Here is a 20,769-nt window from a genome sequence, read left to right as displayed (position 1 = left end):
CAAACCCTCACTATGTCGCATTAGTTAAACTTTGAACATTTTTACTTTGTGAGAAAATGAGAATTATTGATCTTAGTAAGATCTAAGGGTTGTTGTTAAAATTGTTGATTGTTGTGTTTCTTTTGGTTGCACATGATAGGTGTTAGCTCCTTACATTCTCACTTTGGTTAATCACACTACATTTTCAAATCATGAGGATGTGATAAACATAGATATCTAGGAAGATCAATGGTTATAATAATAACTCATCACTTGCATTAAAAGAAGGCAATTTATATAGGATGTGGGCTAACTAGAATGAAACTATGGGTCTAGTAGAGACACGACTTAATAAATTATCCCTATTCTACATAAATTTAGAAAATTAACATGCCAAAAAACCCTACCAAAGAAAATTAAATTAATTCTAGGGTTTTCAAGGTATTTCACACTTGTATTTAGGGTTTAATTCAAATTTCCCTCCCTGATCAAAGGATAAGAAGATTCAAAATTCAAAATATTGCAGAATATTTTTGAAATAATGGGGCACAAATACAAGGGCAAGCACAATATTTAAATAATTAATTGTAGCAACAAAATACTTAGATTCAATGGTAGATTGTGAAATACAACTTTGTTTCTTTCTTAACCATGTTATCAATCTCTCTCCTAAAAAACTCTTGTTACAAATTTGTGCAATGCTCCCATTAAGATTCGTGACAAGTGCTTAACCACCTCTTGTATACTATAAGTTGGGTGGTTGTATCAAGCATTGGAAGATTAGTCTTTTGGTGCAATGACAGCCCCACTCTAACAAGTGGTATCAGAGCTTGGTCACAGGCTCAAATCCTTAGACCCTTAGGTAATATTGATGGGGAGATTGTTATAAAATTTTTCAACACTCATCTTAAGATTTATAACAAGGGCTTGACCGCCTCCTGTATACTATAATTTGAGAAGTTGTATTGGGAATTGATAGATCAGCATTTTCATGCAACAACAACCCCACTCTAACATCTCTGCCACTTATTCTTTTGCTATCATCAACATTACCGATCAAATTAGCATATGTATATATGTTAAGAGTAAATTTCCCATCTTGTTCATACCATAGTTCAAAATCTTTAGTCCCTTTAAGATATCTGAATATCCTCTTGATATCAGTCATGTGTGTTTCCTTTGGATTTGATGAAAACACTGTAATAATTCCAGCAACATGTGCAATATTTGGTCTACTATGTACAACATAGTACAATATACTAATCATTGATTTGTATTGAGTTTCACTTACATCAACAATAGTATCTTCTTTTGACAATTTCACTCTAGTCACCATAGGTGTACCAACTAGCCTTGACTCATGCATTCCAAATATTTTCAAGATTTCCCTTACATACTTAGACCAAGTCACATATATTCCATTCTTTGTTTGATGAACTTGTAATTAAATAAAAAAAATTATATCACCAAATATTGAAATCTTGAATTCTTTACTCATTTGATCAAAAAATTATTTACATAGTAAGTCATGTCCACCAACTATAATGTCATCCAAAAAAGATAGTAATTAACGTCTTATTTTTAGATTCACTCTTGAAATACAAGTTACTTTTATCACTTATTCTAGTAAATTTAATTTTAATTAAATAAGAATGTAACCTTTCATACCATGCTCTTAGTGCTTTGTTTAGTCCATATAGTGCCTTGTTCAACTTGAAAACTAGGTTCTTTTGATCAAGTTCAATAAATCCTTTCGGTTTCTCAATGTAGATAGTCTTCTTCTTCAATTATTACATTTAAAAATGTAGATTTTACATCCATTTGATAAAATTTGAACTTCTTCTAAGTAATATATGTTAGAAGATTGGTTGGAAGCATGAATGCTAATGATATTCCTATGAGGGGGTATTGTAAATATATTACTATAATGATATGTTACATTCATGACTGAGTTTGTCATTGATGTCAACATAGCAATTTTTTGTGGTATCTGATAGACGAACAATGGAAATATCAAGTTGGTATGAATGGCTAGTTGAGTGTTTACACTATTTGAGGTTATGGGAGATACTTTGAGTATTTAGTATATGCAATTAATGTTAGAAGAAGAAATAAAAACCTAGAAGAAATTATGTAAGTTTTGATGATGTGTATTCTGAGATACAGTTTACCAAGGCATGTTCTAGTAAACTTGTTATATCTCTTAGTAGATTTGATATTCTGAGAATCAAAGTTTAGCACATGAAGAAGACATGTTAGTGATGATGTGGCTAAGTTCTCTTATCATAATATTATGGTTATGAAAAGTTATTCAAGTTGCAAGGAAAAAGATTTATATTATCACTAAGTGTAATGTGTTCTTAATGTGGTTCTATAATAATTAATTGACAAAGTCTAATAGCCAACTCAAGGAATTTTTTTGAGGACTCGATATAAAGAAAGGACAATTTCCTTTATCATGGTATGGAATTATATGGTTTTGTGATTGATGATAAGTAGCAGTAAGAGTAGAATGCAAAGTTGAACAAAGCAGAGTAGTGTAAAAGTGATAGAAACTTCATTGTCAAGGTTTTCCCAAGTGATCTAAGGTTTGATGTTTGCATTTGAGGTTCATGACCTAGTCTACAAGCTCTAATAGTGATTGGTTCAATTGAAAGAATGAAGGAAAGAAGGAAATAATAGTAAATTACATGTTTGAGTAGTAAGCTCTTCTTATAGTTGAAATTGCATGTTTGGGTAGTGGGCTCATCTTGCATACATTGTACTACAACTCCTTATAGGGTTGGTATAGCTGGTGAGAGGGCTGGAATCCCCTAATAGGGGTTCAAAGTCTCTTAACAGGGACTTTATGTATTGAATGTTGTAATGGACTCCTAATAGAGTCCATCCTCTAACAAGGAATGTTTATATTAGTACATCATCTTGTGGGCATTATTTCCATCGGGGTTTTCCATCTGATCAAGGGTTTCCCTAGTCAACATATCTGGTGTAATTTTCTATGTGCATTTTATTATGGTTTTTTTTTACTTTGGTTGAATGGTTAATTTTTCTTAAAGAAGATAAATGTTTCAATTTTTGGATAACTAATTCACCCCCCCCCATCAGTTATCTTGATGGACTATTGTTTCTAAAAATTAGTATCAGAGCATTAGGTCCTTGAAGATAAAGTTTAACAACTTTGGTAGATCCATGGAAAACATTTTCAGGGAAGATAGTCTAAAGTTTGATGGAACAAACTATGATAGATGGAAAGAAAAGATGAAGACACATCTATTGTGTATGGGTCTAGGATATTGGATGTTAACAAAATTAGAGAAGACAATCATTGCTGAAATGGACTTGGAAACTTGCATTGAGGTAGAAAGAGATCTTTTTATGTGTGACATGAGAGCTAGAGAAGCACTATTGATTGGACTTCTTGAAATTGAGTACAATCAGTTAAAATCACTTACTTCTTGACATCTAATTTGGAAAGCTTTGGAAAATAGTTTTACAAGAGATGCACATCCTAATAAATTGTGACTAAAAAGTTGGATTTTTACGTTTAAAGATGCTAAAATGATGGAAGATGAATCTATAAGAACATATATAGGTAGGATATTAGAAATTACTGAAGGTATCAAAGCTCAAGGAGGAACCAAAGAAGATGATGAGGTTATATGGAAGATATTGAAGACTCTAACACCACCATTTAAGTCATTAGTTTAGATGATACAGTTGTTGATATCTTATACAAAAGATTTCACAAACGAGACATTTCTTGGAAGACTTGAAGCAGTTGAGAATAAACTTAGATAGTCCAAAGAACTGATAAAAAAAAGACAACTTTCAGTGCCTTGACTATATTACCTAATTTATCAAAGAGCACAAGTGCTAGAGGATATTTTGCTAGCAATAGCAGATTTGAGGAGGATAAAAAGATTGAACAAGAAGTAACCCTTTTGGTAAGAAGAGAAAAAGGAGGCAAGAAATTTTTTTATTGTTGGAGTTGTGAAGAATATGGTCATTATGCATCTAAGTGTCCTAAAAGAGAGAAAAAGTATAAAGAAAATTACAAGCCTAGAAAAGATAAGAGTGTTTGCATGCAATTGAAGACAATTGAAGATAATGATGGTAATGAACAAGGATTAAGTGCTAGTGATGATGAAATTGGATTTGTGGTAATTAAAGAAGAAAGTCCAAAAAAGGTAGCTTTGGTGTCATAGGTGGAGAATAAATCTAATTGGATAATTGATAGTGGTTGTTCACATCACATGACTAGTGATATAAACAAGTTTGTTGACTTCAAAAGTCAAGATGGAGGAATTGTCAGAGTTGGAAACAATGCAACATGCTAAGTTAAAGTTATTGGATCTATAACTCTCAATGGTAAAACTAACATTGAGGATGTATATTTTATTGATAATTTAAAGCACAATCTTTTGAGTGTTGGAAAATTAGTAGACAAAGGATATCAGTTGCAGTTCATAGAAAAAACATGCATGATCAAAGACAAAGATGGAAAGGTAATTGGAATAGGAACCAGATCTAGATGTAATGTATTTTAGTTGAATCCTACTAAAATGACATGTTTGGTTGCAAAGGTAGATGATAGTTAGTTATGCCATAAGAGATTTTGTCATATAAAATTTGAGAGTATTGTGAATACTAGTAGAATGTTTGTAGATAGAGATTTTTTGAAGATTGTAAAGCCTACTAACACAATTTGCAAGGAGTGTGTTTTGGCTAAACATAACAAAACTTCTTTTCCCAGCAAGAATTTTATCACTACAACAAAGTTGGAGATTGTACACATAGATCTCAATGGTCCTACAAAGACTCAAGGATTATATGGTGAAAGGTATTTTATGATTCTAGTTGATGACTTTACTAGAATGATGTGGGTTACATTTGCTAAAGAGAAATTTGAGGCATTTTATAAATTTAAGATATTCAAGAATAGGGTTGAGAATGAATCTAGTATGCAGATTAAATGTTTAAGATCAAATAGAGGAGGAGAGTTTACTTCAAATGAGTTTAACATGTTTTGTGAAGAAAATGGAATTAAATGACAATTATCAACTCTAAGAACCCTTGAATAGAATGACATTGCAGAGAAAAGGAATAAGCTAGCTATAGAAGCTGCAAGAACTATGTAAGCTAAAAATGAGGTATCCAAGAGATTTTGGAGAGAAGCTATGAATAGAGAAATCTACACTATGAATAGAGTGCAAGTCAAAAAGGATACAAACAAGACCCCTTAGGAATTGTGATTTGGTCACTCACCTATAGTTAAGTTATTTAGAATTTTTGGGAGTAAGTGTTATATCAAAAGAGATGATGATATTGCTAAGTTTGATGCTAGAAGTGATGAAGGTATGTTTCCTAGTTAGTCATTGAAAATCAAGGCTTATAGATGTTATAATAAGAGAACTAAGACTATTATGAAAAGTGAAAATTTGAGAATTGATGAGAAATTTAGAATACAAGAGAGAATATTTGATTACAATTCAAATGATGATGTTGTTACTAAACTAAGGAATCATGAGGTATTTCTTGAGACTAACAATAATTTGTAGAATGTAGGAGAGCCAATGTAGGAACAAAGCTCAAAACCTTTAGTAGAGCCAAGAGTTGAGATGACAAATCCTACTTCAAGAAATAATATGATAAAGAATCACCTATCCAAGTAAATCACTAGAGGAAAAGAAAAAGGTATGATGACAAGAACTAGAGTAAATGAAGAACTATGCTTGATATCTCAAGTTGAGCTTAAGAATGTAGATGAAGCATGTAAAGATGATTATTGGAAATAATCTATGAAAGAGGAATTGGATAAGATAGTAAAGAATGAGACATGAAAATTGGTCGCTAGACTAGTAGACAAGAATGTATTAGGAACTAATTGGGTATTCAAGAATAAGATAAATGAGCAAGGGGAAGTTTTAAGAAACAAAGCAAGATTGGTTTGTAAAGGTTACTTATAGAAATAAGGAATAGACTATGATGAGACCTATGCTGCAGTGGCTAGAATAGAAGTAGTAAGATAATTCTTAGCCTATGCAACATAAAAGGAATTTAAAGTATATTAGATGGATGTTAAGTTAGCATTTTTGAATGGAGAACTAGAAGAAGTATACATTGAGTAGCCTGAAGGATATTCTTTGATAGATGAAAAGGACATAATATGCAGACTAAGGAAAGCATTGTATGGATTGAAGCAAGCACCTAGAGCCTAGTATGCAAGGTTGGACAAATATTTAAAAAAAATTGGATATAGCAAAGGTATGGTAGATAGTAATCTATATTGGAAACAAATTGATGATGGTTTGATGATTTTGGTAATATTTGTTGATGATATCATATTTTAAGGTAATGACGAGGAAAGAAATAAGTTTTTTGAAGAGATGAAGAAAAATTTGAAATGAGTATGATAGGAGAAATGAAATATTTCCTAGGATTATAGATTGTATAGAATAAAGAAGGAATCTTTATTTTTAGACTAAGTACTTGAAGGATTTACTGAAAAAATTTGGTTTGAAAACATGTAAACCTATTTGAATAGTTATGCTAACTAAACACAAGTTATCTACAAAGGATGAAACATCTACTGCTGAGTAGAAAAAGTATAGATCTATGATCAGAGGATTGTAATATCTGACTCACACAAGGTGGAATATAGAAAATGCAGTTGGAATTGTTGTAAGATTTCAGGCTAATAGAAGAGACGCACATTGTGCAGTAGTAAAAATTTTATTTGGACATTTGAAAGGAACATCTGAGTTTAGATTATGGTATGAAAAATCTAATGATTTCACTCTAAGTGCTTATAATGATGCAAATTGGGTAGGCAGTATGGATAATAGAAAAAACACCAGTGGTCGAGCCTTCTTTCTTGGAGGAAGATTGGTTTCTTGGTTAAGAAAAAAACAAGATTGTACATCACAAAGTATAGTGAAAGAAGAGTATGTTGTAGCAACAAATAATTGCAATTAGGTCATTTGGATGAAGTAGATGCTGAAGGATATAAGGATAGAAATTAGTGAACCTATTGTTATACATTATGATAACACAAACATGGTAAATATGTCTAAGAATATAATACTGCATTCTAAGACCAAGCACATTTTTATTAAGTATCATATGTTGAGAGAGAAAGTTGCAAAAAAAGAAATTAGATTGGAATATGTGAGCACTAAAGAGAAGACTGTTAGAGTAAATCATTAATTTAATTTCATTTATTAGATTCACTTTATTCCCTTCCTAAGATTTTACTTTATACACCTTTTGCATCTCTATTTAATAATTAATTATTAATTATTGAATACCTTTTCCCTTTTAGGTTACCTTTTGTAAATTTTTAGGTTACCCTTTTTAGGTTTCGATCTCCTTTTATAACGATTGATCTTTTGTATTTTTTATTATCTCTTCCATCTTTAAGAATACATTAGCATATTTTTTAGAGCAAAACCCTTTGTCTCCTCTCATCTTTTTCTTCTATGATAGGTTTTTTGCATGTAAGTATTCGAAGGCTTTGTGGATTTGTTTTGATCAAATCCTTCAAAGATTGCAGATATATTTACTAAGCCTCTTCCCAAAGTTACTTTTGAGTATTTGTGAGGTGTGCTTGGAGTTATGCCCCTTCCTACATTAGAGTAGAAGATGCAAGAGTGCATCAGTCCAATGTAACAGAGCACCATTATTGTTTGGACCAAATGTTGATGCTTCCTATATGAGGGAGTATCTGTAAAGAATAGAGTCATCTAGGACTATTGTTGGATATTTTCATGAATAGTGTCTTTTGAACCTTGAGCTAGTAAAAATAAGTTGTTGTAGAGTTTGATGTAGTAATGTTGGTTGTTGAAACCTTTGACATTGATGTAAATGGGGGAGAAATATTGCATGAAAAACATTATGTTTGGCATGAAAAAAAGTATGGAAATGTTCGGCATAAGTTCAGCATGGAATGCCAGTTTGACAAAAAATAACATTAAGGTATATCAATGGGGGTGAATGATTAATGAAGAGGATTTAAAACTAAATTAAACAATCTTTTTGTTGGTATTCTTGGAACTAGATGTTTTTCATCTATGTCCATCAATGCCAAAGGGGGAAGATTGTTAGAAGATTGGTTGAAAGCATGAATTCTAATGATATCCCTATGGGGGAATATTGTAAATATGTTACTATGATGATATGTTGCATTCATGAATGAGTTTGTCCATTGATGTCAACACAACAATTTTTTGTGGTATCTAACATAAGAACAATAGAAATATCAAGTTGGTATGGATGACTAGTAGAGTGTTTAGAGTATCCAAAATTATGGGAGATACATTTGAGTATCTAGTATACGCAGTCAACATTGGAAGAAAAAATGATAAGTTTGGAAGAAGTTATGTAAGTTTTGATGATGTATGTTCTGAGATAGAGTTTACAGAGGCATGTTTTGGTAAACGTGTTATATCTCTTAGTAGATTTGTTATTCTGAGAATCAAATTTGACGACATCAAGAAAACATGTTAGTGATTATGTGGCTAAGTTCACTTATCATAATATTGCATGTATAGAAAGTTATTCAAATTGCAAGGTGGAAGATTTATGTTATCACTAAGTGTAACATGTTCTTAACGTGGTCATATAATAATTAATTGAGAAGGTTTAATAGCCAAGTTAGGGAATTTTTTGAGGACTTAGTATAAAGGAAGGATATTTTCCTTTATCATGGTATGGAATGATATGGTTTTGTGATTGATGATGAGAAACAGTAAGAGTGGAATGCAAAGTTGAGTAGAGTAGTGTAGAAGTGAAGAAAACTTCATTGCTAAGGTTTTTCTAAGTGATCCAAGGTTTGATTTTTGGATCTAAGGTTTGTGACCTAGTCTGCAAGGTCTAACAGTAATTTGGTTGGTTGATAGAACAAAGAAAAAAAGGACATCACAGTAAATTACATTTTTGTGTAGTGAGCTCTTCTTGTAGTTAAAATTGCATGTTTGGTAAGTGGGCTCATCTTGCATACATTGTACTATAACTCCTAATAGGGATTCAAAGTCTCCTAGCAGGGACACTATGTACTAAATATTGTAATAGAATCCTAATAGGGTCCATCCTCTAAGAAGGAATATTTATATTAGTACATCATCTTGTGGCCATTATTCTCACCAAGTTTTTCCCTCTAATCAAGGGTTTCCCTAGTCAAAATATCTAGTGTAATTGTCTATGTACATTTTATTATGGTTTTCTTTACTTTCATTGAATGGTTAAGTTTTTTTAAAGAAGATAAATGTTTTAATTGGTGGATAACTAACCCCCTGCCCCCTGCCCCCTCACTCTTAGTTATCTTGGTAGACTATTATTTCTAACAATATAGACCAACAATGTTTGTACTCCTTCCAATCTTTCCATAGGTGCAAAAGTATCACCATAGTCAATTCCTTCTTCTTGGGTATAGCCTTTACAAACTACTCTTTTTTTGTTTCTCACTTCTTCATTTTACTCAGCTTGTTTCTAAAAATCCATTTTGTTCCTATGAATTTATTGTCTATAGTTCTTGGTACTAATGTCCATGTGTTATTTTTCTCCATCTAATGAATTTCTTCATTCATAGCATTTATCCAATCCTCATTTTCAAGTGTAACCTTAATTGTTCTAAGCTCAAAACTAGAAATCAAATAGGTATTTCCTTTTATCTTTCTTCTTTTTATTACTACAACACTTCTATCTACAATTATTTATTTAGGTGTATAATTCTTTCTCACATATTTGTCTAACACAGGTTCAGATATCTAATTCTTAGCATTATTCTTATGTGGTTGAGATTCAACTTCCTACTCAAGTTATACTATTTATTGCATGAGTAAATTAAGTTGATCCTTCGTAGCTCTATATTGTAACTGGAGTAATGTATCAGGTAAATCTTCATACATAGATACAAATCTATTATAATATTTTGATTTCCTTTTTCTTTTGACATTTTTCTTATATGAAAATTCATCAATCCTCACATTTGCACTTTCAATAATTGTTATAGTAAAATTTTGTTGAACTATTTATATGCTTTTCTCTTTGAAGAATATCCAAGGAAAATATCTTTGTCTCCTTTTAAATCAAATTTACCATTCCTTAAATCCTTATGAACTTAACACCTACTTCTAAATATCTTGAAATAAATCACATTAGGTGTATGACCATACAAAAGTTCATAAGGTGTCTTATTTTTTCCTTTATTCAATTGAAATTTATTGAGAGTCTAGACGCTTAAAATTGTCCCTAAACAATACATCAATTAATTTTAATATTGCCCATGACATTGTTATTAATTATTAAGTAATTAATTATATTGGTCACATTCTTCTACTTATTTAATTTAATTAATTAATTAAACGAGTTCATTCTCTTAAGTATTTAAATCTAATTTAAATATTTCAAGCCTTAATGTGTTAAATTAATTTAACACACGATCCTCCACGTTTCCCCATTTTAAAATAAATTTTATTTATTTAAACCCCCACATCCCATTAATTCCTCTAAACCCATGATTAAATTAAATCTCATTTAATTTAATCTTAAGTCTAACCTAGACCCTAGCCTATAAACATCATTTTCATCCTCTTAAGCCTACTCTTTCTCTAATCTCACTTAATCATTTCTAATCTTCTTCCTAATCCCCCTCATTAGCCTAAGAGTGTGCTCACACATGTATGAGATGGCATGCCTATACACTCCCTTTTGCACTCTTGTCTCCCACTCTTCTTCTCAAGTTTGCTCACACATGTGTGAGCAAAATTTGAATTTTTGATCATTTGCATGGCTTGCATGTCACCTTATGTGGAATCTACGTGGATGCCACCTCACCAAGCCCTCCCTCAAGCGTATAAATACAGGGCTTGTCTCAAGAATTTGGCATCTCCCATTATTACATTGTTACCATGCCATTTTGAGTTTTGAGTTCTCATGCTAAGAGTTTGCATTGTGGTTTGATTTTCATAGAGATTTCTAGGATTATGCTAACCATTTGGTAGCTGATTTAGTTTGCTTCATGCATTGCTAGTCTAGTTTCTTTATGTATTAGCATCTCCATTTCATTTACATCTTAGTTTAGCTTGCACGTCTCATTAGTTTCTTAGTTGAATTCCATAGTTTTATCCTTAAATACCTTCAAGTATGGCTTTCTCCATAGCCATTTCTTGAGGTGTTCTTCATTTCATCTAGCCTAGGTTCATATTTCATTTTCACTCACACTTGCACATCCACTCAAGAGATTCACTCCATTGTTGTGTTTGGGAGAGCACACCAAACATACCCACCCATATTAACACACCAACAAGGTCTTTTATGGGTTCTCTTGTTGAGCTATAGAGGTGGTTGGAAGATTGGGTTTGTTAGCTACTTAGGGTTGCAAAACCTAAGCAAGCATTAGTTAGTGTTTGTTTCTTTCATTTTGATGAATCTTTGATGCACTTTCAAAATTTTTAACTAATGTTTGTTTGTTAACTCATGCTCCTAACAAGTCACCATTTCTAGCACACATTTTGGCATGCCTGATGGGACCCACATCCCTAGTTTCATTTTAAAAATCTACAAACAACCCTAGTTTAGTCGTAAAACCTTGCATTTTCATCTTCGAAGGCTGCAACGTCATCTGAGATTGTCGTCTACCAGCATCTTCGCTCTTTAGTGTCTACGCAGTAGTTCAAAACCATACTTCGATTTCTACTTAAACCATTTTGTCATCTATGTTTCTAATCTATCGTTTACATTTATAATTTGTTGTCTCTGAAGTGTTTGTTATCATCTCCGAAGTTTAATCTGTCATTTGTGAACTTAGTTCTATCATCTGCAAAGTTTAGTTTGTAGTCTGCGAGGTATACTTTGTTGTCTGCATTGTGTGCGGCTCTTATTTTGTCATCTTTGACTTTTGGCATCTCTGCATTTCACATTGTCATCTACGTCTGTAAACCATATAGTTCTCTTGAAAATACACAAAGTGTCTTCTGTCATCTTCAAATTTTAGCATCTTCATAGTTTGGCATCTCTTCTTTTTTTTGTCTGCGTAGATTAGCGTCTACACCTGTATTTTGGCGTCTCTGTGTTTTAGCAAAATTTTGCAATTTTTAACAATAATTTTTGCTGGTTCACTTGTAGGTTTTTACTAATGGTTTTGATGTAGAGAATTAACCTTAAAAACTTAAAAAGCAAAATCAATAGTGATTTTTATCACTAAAGAAGATTTTTAGTGATTTTTATCACTTAAACCTTAAGTGCTAATGAACTTGTATGGATTAAACACTTTCATTTGAATGCATGAATGTTTAGGTTAGCCAACATTTGGACTTGGTGCTTAAAATTGACATGAATGTGTAGAGTAGCAAACATTTGGACTTTGGTGCTTAAAATGGACATGAATGTTTAGGATAGAAGACATATTTGGACTTGGTGCTTAAAAAAAATTCACATCATCTTGAATACTTTAAAGGATAATGGACATGTATGCCTAGGCTAGACAATATTTAGAATTGGTGCTTAAACTGGACATGTATGCCTAGGCTAGATCACATTTGGGTTTGGTGCTTGAAATGAAGTCACACTCTTGAATGCCCTAAGATAAATTGACTTTTTTTTTGCATTTTTATTTTCAGCATTTTATTTTCATGCACTCACTTTACTTTCTTGTTGACGAACCCACATTTTCATTTATGTTGGTGCTATTTCAAGTTGGAAAGAACCTTGTATGTTTTAATCACGAGTGTCTTCAAGTAGATAGAAAACTTAAAGCTTCATTGAGAAAGAACAAGTGTCTTTTAAACTCCAAGACCACTTACGTATTCTCTCCCCTTGTGCCTTAGGAGGCCTACTTAGGGATTTCATCACCCCGTAGGACGACCTCAACTCTAGTTTTTTGGCAAACTATAAAAATTGGGAGGTGAATCGAAAGACACCTCTCTTGGAAGTGGAATATTGTCACTCTTGGCTAAGCCCCAAAGAACTTTATACCTTTGGGAAGTGAAGGAGGAGTTTTGGGTTACCATCTCCCTCTGGATTTGTAGCAGTATTTCCTTTCATCTATAGATTTGGGCCTCATGTATCTTGTGTTTATCAAGGATGCCTGTTAAAAAAGCCTTGTTCATGTTAGAGATAGCCTTATTAGGGTTGTTGGCATGTTCAGCGTGCTTGTTGAAATATTCAAAAAAACCAAAGCCAAAACATCAAACAAGTTCTAAATTGAGTAAAATTGTGAGGTAACCTTTCATTGAGTGAGATAGGTTATGTGAGGTATTCTTGACTCATGGATACTATTGGTAGTTTGCATTTTGAAATTGGTTAAGTCTAGTCACATCTTATTGCAAATTTTTTGGGTACTTGGAATTTGGGTCTTGTTTTATTCTTGCCATGACCAATAAAGTCACCTAAGTCAAACATAATATAGTGAAGTTGTCCAAACCACCCATCTACAAGGAAAGGAAGAACCTAGCACATAGTGACAAACAATTCTGATATGCAATCAAAGACATTCAAAAGGAAGAAGCTAGACAAGACCGCTATGATAGAATTGAATACAATGAAAAACTTCAAAACCGGTCTTCGTTCCTAGGAGTGAACCCAAGGTTTTTATTTTCAGTGAATGAGGATTGAGTTAACTACATTAGTGACCACAACACTTTTATCTTTTCATATCTACCTCCATCTTTCCAAACTCCTAGTCTTCCATTTTCAAATTTTCTTCTAGAGAGCTTAAACCTTAAAACATCTTTTGAGATTGCAACACTAGACCTTTCATCCATAAGAAAACATTTATCCTAATCACACTTACTTATTTGGGATCACAAGTCCATCTCCAAATAGTGAGCAATCAACTTGGTGTCCTATCTTGCCTCAAGATCACTTGACTATCTTGGGTAGGGGAAAGATACTACTGTCCTCCAATCAAACTTTGTTTGCTAAGCCAAGGTCTTTTGTTCATACTTGGGTAGTTGACCCTTTAATCACATAAGGTTAATAGCTCTTATCCTCATTTTCTTTTTCTTCCATAATCTTCCACCCAATTCCTTGGTCACTCTTGTATGGTACACACATGATCAGGAAGGTTCATGTTTAATCCCATGTCACGTTTGTGGGAATCATTGAGGCAATCAAAGATGGAGAATCCTTTTCCTCCACTCACAACTTCATTAGGGAACACAATTCCCTCTAGTTTGAACCTTGGTATGCCTAACTCAACATCCAAACAAGAACCAGAAGATCCCTTCCATAACACAACTTTGGGGGATAATGACAAAGAAGTATACTAAGATGAAGATCCTATTGACCCTAATGATGTACCTAGTGATGTCAGGACATTCCTTGTAGACCCCTACAATGTGGAAATGATGGAAAAATCCACTAGGGAAAACAAAACTGAGATATTCCTAAATTTGGTCGAGGATGGTGTTAATGTTCCCCCAAGATTTGATGAGAACACTTTGTTTAGACAAATTACAAAAGGTGGTGCACCCATCTTGCCCACTTCAAATGTAGCACCGACTTCTAGCAAAGGGAAAGAAACTATGGTAACAACTAGTGCTATGCCTACATCTAGCACTTCAACACAACCCACATTTCAATTGAGTGCAGAACATATTCAACAAATCATTAGTGGCATGCCCAATGTTACAACACATGCTAGTAGTCCACAATCTACCTTGAAAACCTCAACTGTGGGATGCTTAGGCATTGGACAAGTGCCTACTCAGCCAATGGCAATTATGAAACAACCTACGCACTCCTCTTATTTACAGGTGCCAACCACTATGGTAAAGACATACGTGGCAATCCCAACAACTGCATATCAATACGTTGGCCAAAGTGGAGTACCTCCACAACCTCACACTATATTTGGGACTCCCTACAATTTAGGAGGTGTATTTGTGAACTTCCAACAATCACAAGTGCAACCTAATCAAGATTTGGCTCAACAACTCCAAGAATTGTGAAGTTTGGTCCTTAACATGAACAACAAAGGGGTGAAGGATGTCTCTTTTGAGGAAATTTTCCCTTTTCCATTTGATAAATCAATTAATATGCTGCCATTTCCATCTAGTTTTGAAATTCCTAAATTTGACAAGTATACAAGAGAGACATGCCCCGTCACCTATCTCAAGGAATTTTCTATTTTGTGCCAAGAAGTAGCCTACAGTGATGATTATCTTAAGAGACTCTTTGCATGAAGTCTTGGAGGCCCTGCACTTGAGTGGTTAATGAATTTACCTAAGGGCTCCTTTACTTCTTTCAATGACTTGAAAAGCAAATTTATAGCACAATACTCTTACAACATTGAACATCATGCCTCATTGAGTGATTTGTGCAACACAAAACAATGAAATGGAGAAACTTTTGCCAACTTCCTACAAAGGTGGAGACATCTTGCTAATTGTATGCCATATAAAATTTAAGATTCCCATCTTGTGGATATATTTATCAAGAACTTAATACCTGGAATGTCTTTCCACATGAAAATGGCTAGCCCCAAAGACTTTTCCACTTTAGTCAAAAAGGGCAAGAATATTGAAAATGGAATTTTGGAAAAAGGTACCATAAAATATTATAGTTCATCATCCTCCAAAAATGAGTCAAACAACAATAGCAAACCAAAATTATGGTCCAGGAACAAGGGTGTTACACATGATGGTGTTATTGATGTCAAAAATCTTCAATGAGGGAACAACAACAACTACCACAATCGAAACAACAACTATTTGAATCATAACAATCAAGGCAATCGACAACCCCATAATCAAACACAATTCTTTCCATGCAATAACAGCTACAATTGTCACTATGATCAAAATAGAAAGTTCACTAACTTTCATGAACATTTGGAGGCCATCTTTCAAAAATTAGTGGATCACAACTTGATGGTATTTCCTAACAGACATCCTTTTGATGAAAATCAACCAAAGTCAAAGTGGTATAGGGAAAATGAATATTGTAAATACCACCATATCAAAGGACATGACACCAACAAATGTATCAAGCTCAAAGTTTTTATCCAAAATCTTGTTGATGATGGGGAAATTGAAGTAGAAGGAGGTCCAATCTCTAAAAATGCTAAATTGAAGATATTTCAAAAACCATTTCCCGATCACAACAATGATAATAACAATACCAACAATGCAAATCAAGATTCCACATCAAATGCATTACCTTATGATTATTCTACTAACCACATATCAGGATTTGACTCCTTGTGTGGTAAGATAGAAACCAGTGATATATGTGGATTTTACTCCTTGTTTGGTCACATTGAAGAGGTAGACACTCATGTGAATACCCTTGTCTTACAAGAAGCTGATTATGATTCCACCACTCAGCAAGGAAGACTCACTTTGCAAGCTGCCACTCCCAATAACACTAATCCCTCAGTGCCACATGCGCCTACTATGCCATCCACCTCACAAAGGCCTACTTCTCACTATGATGTGTTGTCCTAGCTAGGTAAGACTCTTGCAAAAATATCTTTTCTTGAGCTTCTAACCACATCACCCATCCATAAAGAGATCTTGGAGAAGGCTCTTTTAGATTCTTGTATTCCTACAAACATTAATGCTTCCCAATTCACTACAATGATTAGAAACCTTGCCGCCCAACAACACCTTGTCTTCATAGATAAATATTTCCAAGGTCTTGATCCCCACCATAATTTGTCGCTCCACATTGAAGTCTTTATATAGTGACATAAGATTAAAAGTGTCCTTATAGACAATGGATCTGGTTTGAACCTTTGTACATTGAAAATGATTCATTTCTTGGGACTTCCAAAGGATCTTCTAGATGTTAATAAAAGGATCACGATAAAAGCATATGATGAAAGGGAAAGAGAATCAAAAGGAGTCATCATGCCGCCTCTGAAAGTTGGACCAGTTATCATAAATACTGAATGCCATGCCCTAGACTTGGATTTTCCATATAACATCTTGCTTGGTAGATCATGGATACATACACTAAAGGTGGTCCCATCTACCTATCATCAGTGCTTGAAATTCCCCCACCAAGGAAGAGAGATCACAATCCCAGGGGATCCAACTCATTTTGAATTTTGTAAAAGATTAGAAGGTGCACAAATAAATTTTTGTCCAATAAGTGAGTTTTCCAAAGTTATACCTAAGTCTCTCACCATAACAGAATCACCTTCCACAATAGTATTAGAATTAGCTAATGAGGATTCAAATTCCCGCAAGGGAAAAGAGAAGGTTGAAGATACTAAAATTAACACCATAGGGAAGAAGGTCACTTTTGCTGATTTAGAAATGGGAGAGTATAAGTTTGAAAATGCCTTGTGTGTTGGACAACTACCACTCTCCCCTCATTCCTTTGGAAAACCTTCTCAATTATCACCTTCTACTAATAAGGAAACCATGCAAGTTAGGAAGACAACATTTGAGCATTGGGGTTCACTTAGTGATGAGCACATGGAAGATAATATCCTAGATTGGCTATATTATGATGGAAAAGATGAACCTATGGAGTTTCCTAACGATAAATATGTTAAGGCACCTCCAATTATTGAAAACATGGGATATCATGGTACTGGCATTGGACCGAAAGAAGATGGAATTAAACAACCCTTAGAAGCTAATAGCTATGCTAAAGGATGTGGATTGGGCTCCATTAAACCTAAGGTATCCTTTATTGACAACTATTGTACGGTTGAACCTGAATCTAAGGCTGAAGAGGAGGAATTCTTCGAAGTACCTTTCCAATACATTGAAGATGAGCTAGATAACTATGTCCACGCCATTACCATAGATGACCTTTCATCCATTAACCTACCTCTCACCAATCCCAACATGATAGATTGGTACCTTCAAGATACACCACCAACTCTTGACATTTGTAAGACTGATGAAGCAATGATGGCACTTTTTGGCCTTAAGAATCTCTGAGATTACGAACATGAGATCCAGTACAACAAGGAAGCCTACTTTGGTAGCCAAGTCAACTCTCTTAGTTGCAAAAGTGAAAAAGAAAATAAAAATGGAAAAATAAAAGAAACATCCTCTAGTGAAAACTCCTCTGGGGCACTTTTGGATGAAGAAAAAGATAAAATAAAGGACACATCTTCTAGTGAAAACCTCTTAGAGGTGCCAAAAGAGGGAGAGATTGACTTGCCATTTAGATCTTTTCCACTAGAAAAGTCACATATTTTGAATGAAGACACAATTCCAGCCAATTTGGGAATAGAGGATAATCCACAAATCACCTACATTGCTACTACCTTAAGTCTTGAGGAACAAAAAGCCATGACTAAATTTTTGAAAAAGGGAAAAATTAATTTTGCATGGACATAAAAAGACATGCCTGGCTTAGACACAGATTTGGTTGTGCATCATGTGACAGTTGATCCCAAGATTAAACCAGTGAAGCAAAAGTTGTGCAAAATGCACCCTAAGGTAGCACTCCTAGTCAAAGCAGAGTTGTAGAAAATGTTAGAGGAAAAGTTCATCTGTCCTATTGACTATCCTGAGTGGGTCTTCAACATTGTTCCTGTAGGGAAAGCATCTGGGGGCATCCATGTTTGTTCAAATTTTTGAGATTTAAATCTCGCATGTCCTAAGGATGATTTTCCACTTCCTAACATAGATATCATAGTGGATTTGACTGCTAGACATGAGATGTTGTCTTTGATGGATGGATTTTCTAGTTATAACCAAATCAAAATTGCAAAAGAGGATCAACATAAAATGGCATTCACCACCCCATGGGGAACCTTTTGTTATCAAGTCATGCCTTTTGGCTTGAAAAATGTCGGTGCCACTTATCAATGCATAATGACTACCATATTCCATGATCTTCTACATGTCATAGTGGAGGACTATGTTGATGATATCCTAGGAAAATCCAAGACAAGAGAATCCCACATTGATGTCCTTACCACTATTTTTGATGAGTTGGAGAAATACAAAGTGCGCCTTAATCCTAAGAAGTGTGTATTTGGAGTCAAATCAGGCAAATTGTTAGGCTACATTGTGTCAAGAAGAGGCATTGAGGTAGATCCAACAAAAGTGAAGGCCATCATGGATATGCCTCCACCTACCACATTGAAACAACTTTGCAATTTTCAAGGAAAGTTACAATCTATTAGGAGATTTGTGTCACAACTAGCAGATAAAGTTCATCCACTTTAGCATTTTCTTTGTAAGGAAAACAAGTTTCAATGGGATTGTTTATGCCAAAAAGAATTTGAACAAATTAAGACATATTTGGCTTATCCTCGAATTTTAGTACCTCCAATTTTAGGATGACCATTGATTCTATACATTTCAGCCACTTCAATTTCCTTAGGATCTTTTTTGGCACAATTAGATGATAAGGGGAATGAGCAAGCCATATATTACCTTAGTCAAACACTAGTTGATTATGAGTTAAACTACACTCCTTTTGAAAGAGCATGTTTGGCTGTAGTCTTTTGTATGCAAAAACTATGTCATTATATGCTTAATCATACTACATATCTCATTGCCAAGATAGATCCACTCAAATATTTGTTATCAAAAGCTGCCTTCACTAGTCGAGCAGAAAAATGGGTCTTAATTTTAAGTGAACTTGACATTGTTTATAAGGATCGTAAGGCCATTAAAGGACAAGTAATTGCATATCAGCTTGCTGAAGCTCCACTTCAAGGTGACCATCCCATTGTAGCCAATTTTCTAGATGACACAATTATGACCCTAGCCCCTACTACACCATGGAAATTATTTTTTGATGGATCTTTTACACAAAAGGGATTAGGGGCAAGAATTTTGTTTATGACACCACAAGGGAATCTCATTCCTAAGTCTTATAAAATCTCGTTCCCTTGCACAAAAAATATAGCTAAGTATGAAGGTTTAGTCACAGGACTATGTCAAACTATCAGGTGGAATATCAAAAACCTTCTTGTCTTTGGAGACTCACAATTGATCATTAAACAAGTCACATATGAATACCACACGAAGGATGAGAAATTGTTGCCCTACCGCAGAATAGTTGAGGAGCTTAAGTAGCATTTTACAAAGATTTTTTTTCAGGAGATTCAAAGGGCTAATAATAAAGCAACAGATGTTATGGCTACTATTGCCTCTATGATTGCCATGCCAGAATATAGTCCTAAATGTGAGTTTCTCATCGAGAATCTTTTTACTCCTGCTTATGAGAAAACTAATTCAGAGTTGGTGTGTGAGATTGTTGGTCCTGAGTCTTCATGGTATGCTGACATCTTTGCCTATTTATGTCACAAAACTATTCCCATAGCCCTCACCCCAAATCAAAGCAAAACCTTTGTCCATCGAACTGCTTGCTATACCATCATAGGAGACATACTTTTCCAAAAACACTTTGATGGAACCCTCCTCTTATGTCTTAGTTTAGATGAATCCCAAATGGAATTAGAAGAGGTTCACCAAGGAATTTTTGGTGCCCACTCTAGTGGCCTTATGTTAGAAAAAAAGCTTCTTAGGATAGGTTACTATTGGCTCACTATGGAAGCAGATGCATATTAGTTTGTGAAAAGATGTGTTCCATGTCAGCATCATGGTGATTTGATACACACTCCCACCCAAGAACTTCATCCCACCATCACCCCATGTCCCTTTTCCCACTAGGGATTCAATCTTGTTGGTCAAATATACCAAAATTCCTCAAATGGCCACAAGTACATTATTGCCGCCACTGAGTACTTCACAAAGTGGGTCGAGGCTATTCCCTTAACCTACATCACTGAAAAATAGATTTCGAAGTTCATCTTGAACTAAATTATTTGTCATTTTGGTATACCACAATATATCATGACTGATAATG

This window comes from Cupressus sempervirens, chromosome 6, assembly GCF_028749045.1.
Source record: "Cupressus sempervirens isolate cs-2001-9-10 chromosome 6, ASM2874904v1, whole genome shotgun sequence".
NCBI lineage: Eukaryota > Viridiplantae > Streptophyta > Pinopsida > Cupressales > Cupressaceae > Cupressus > Cupressus sempervirens.
This window is presented reverse-complemented; position numbering follows the sequence as displayed.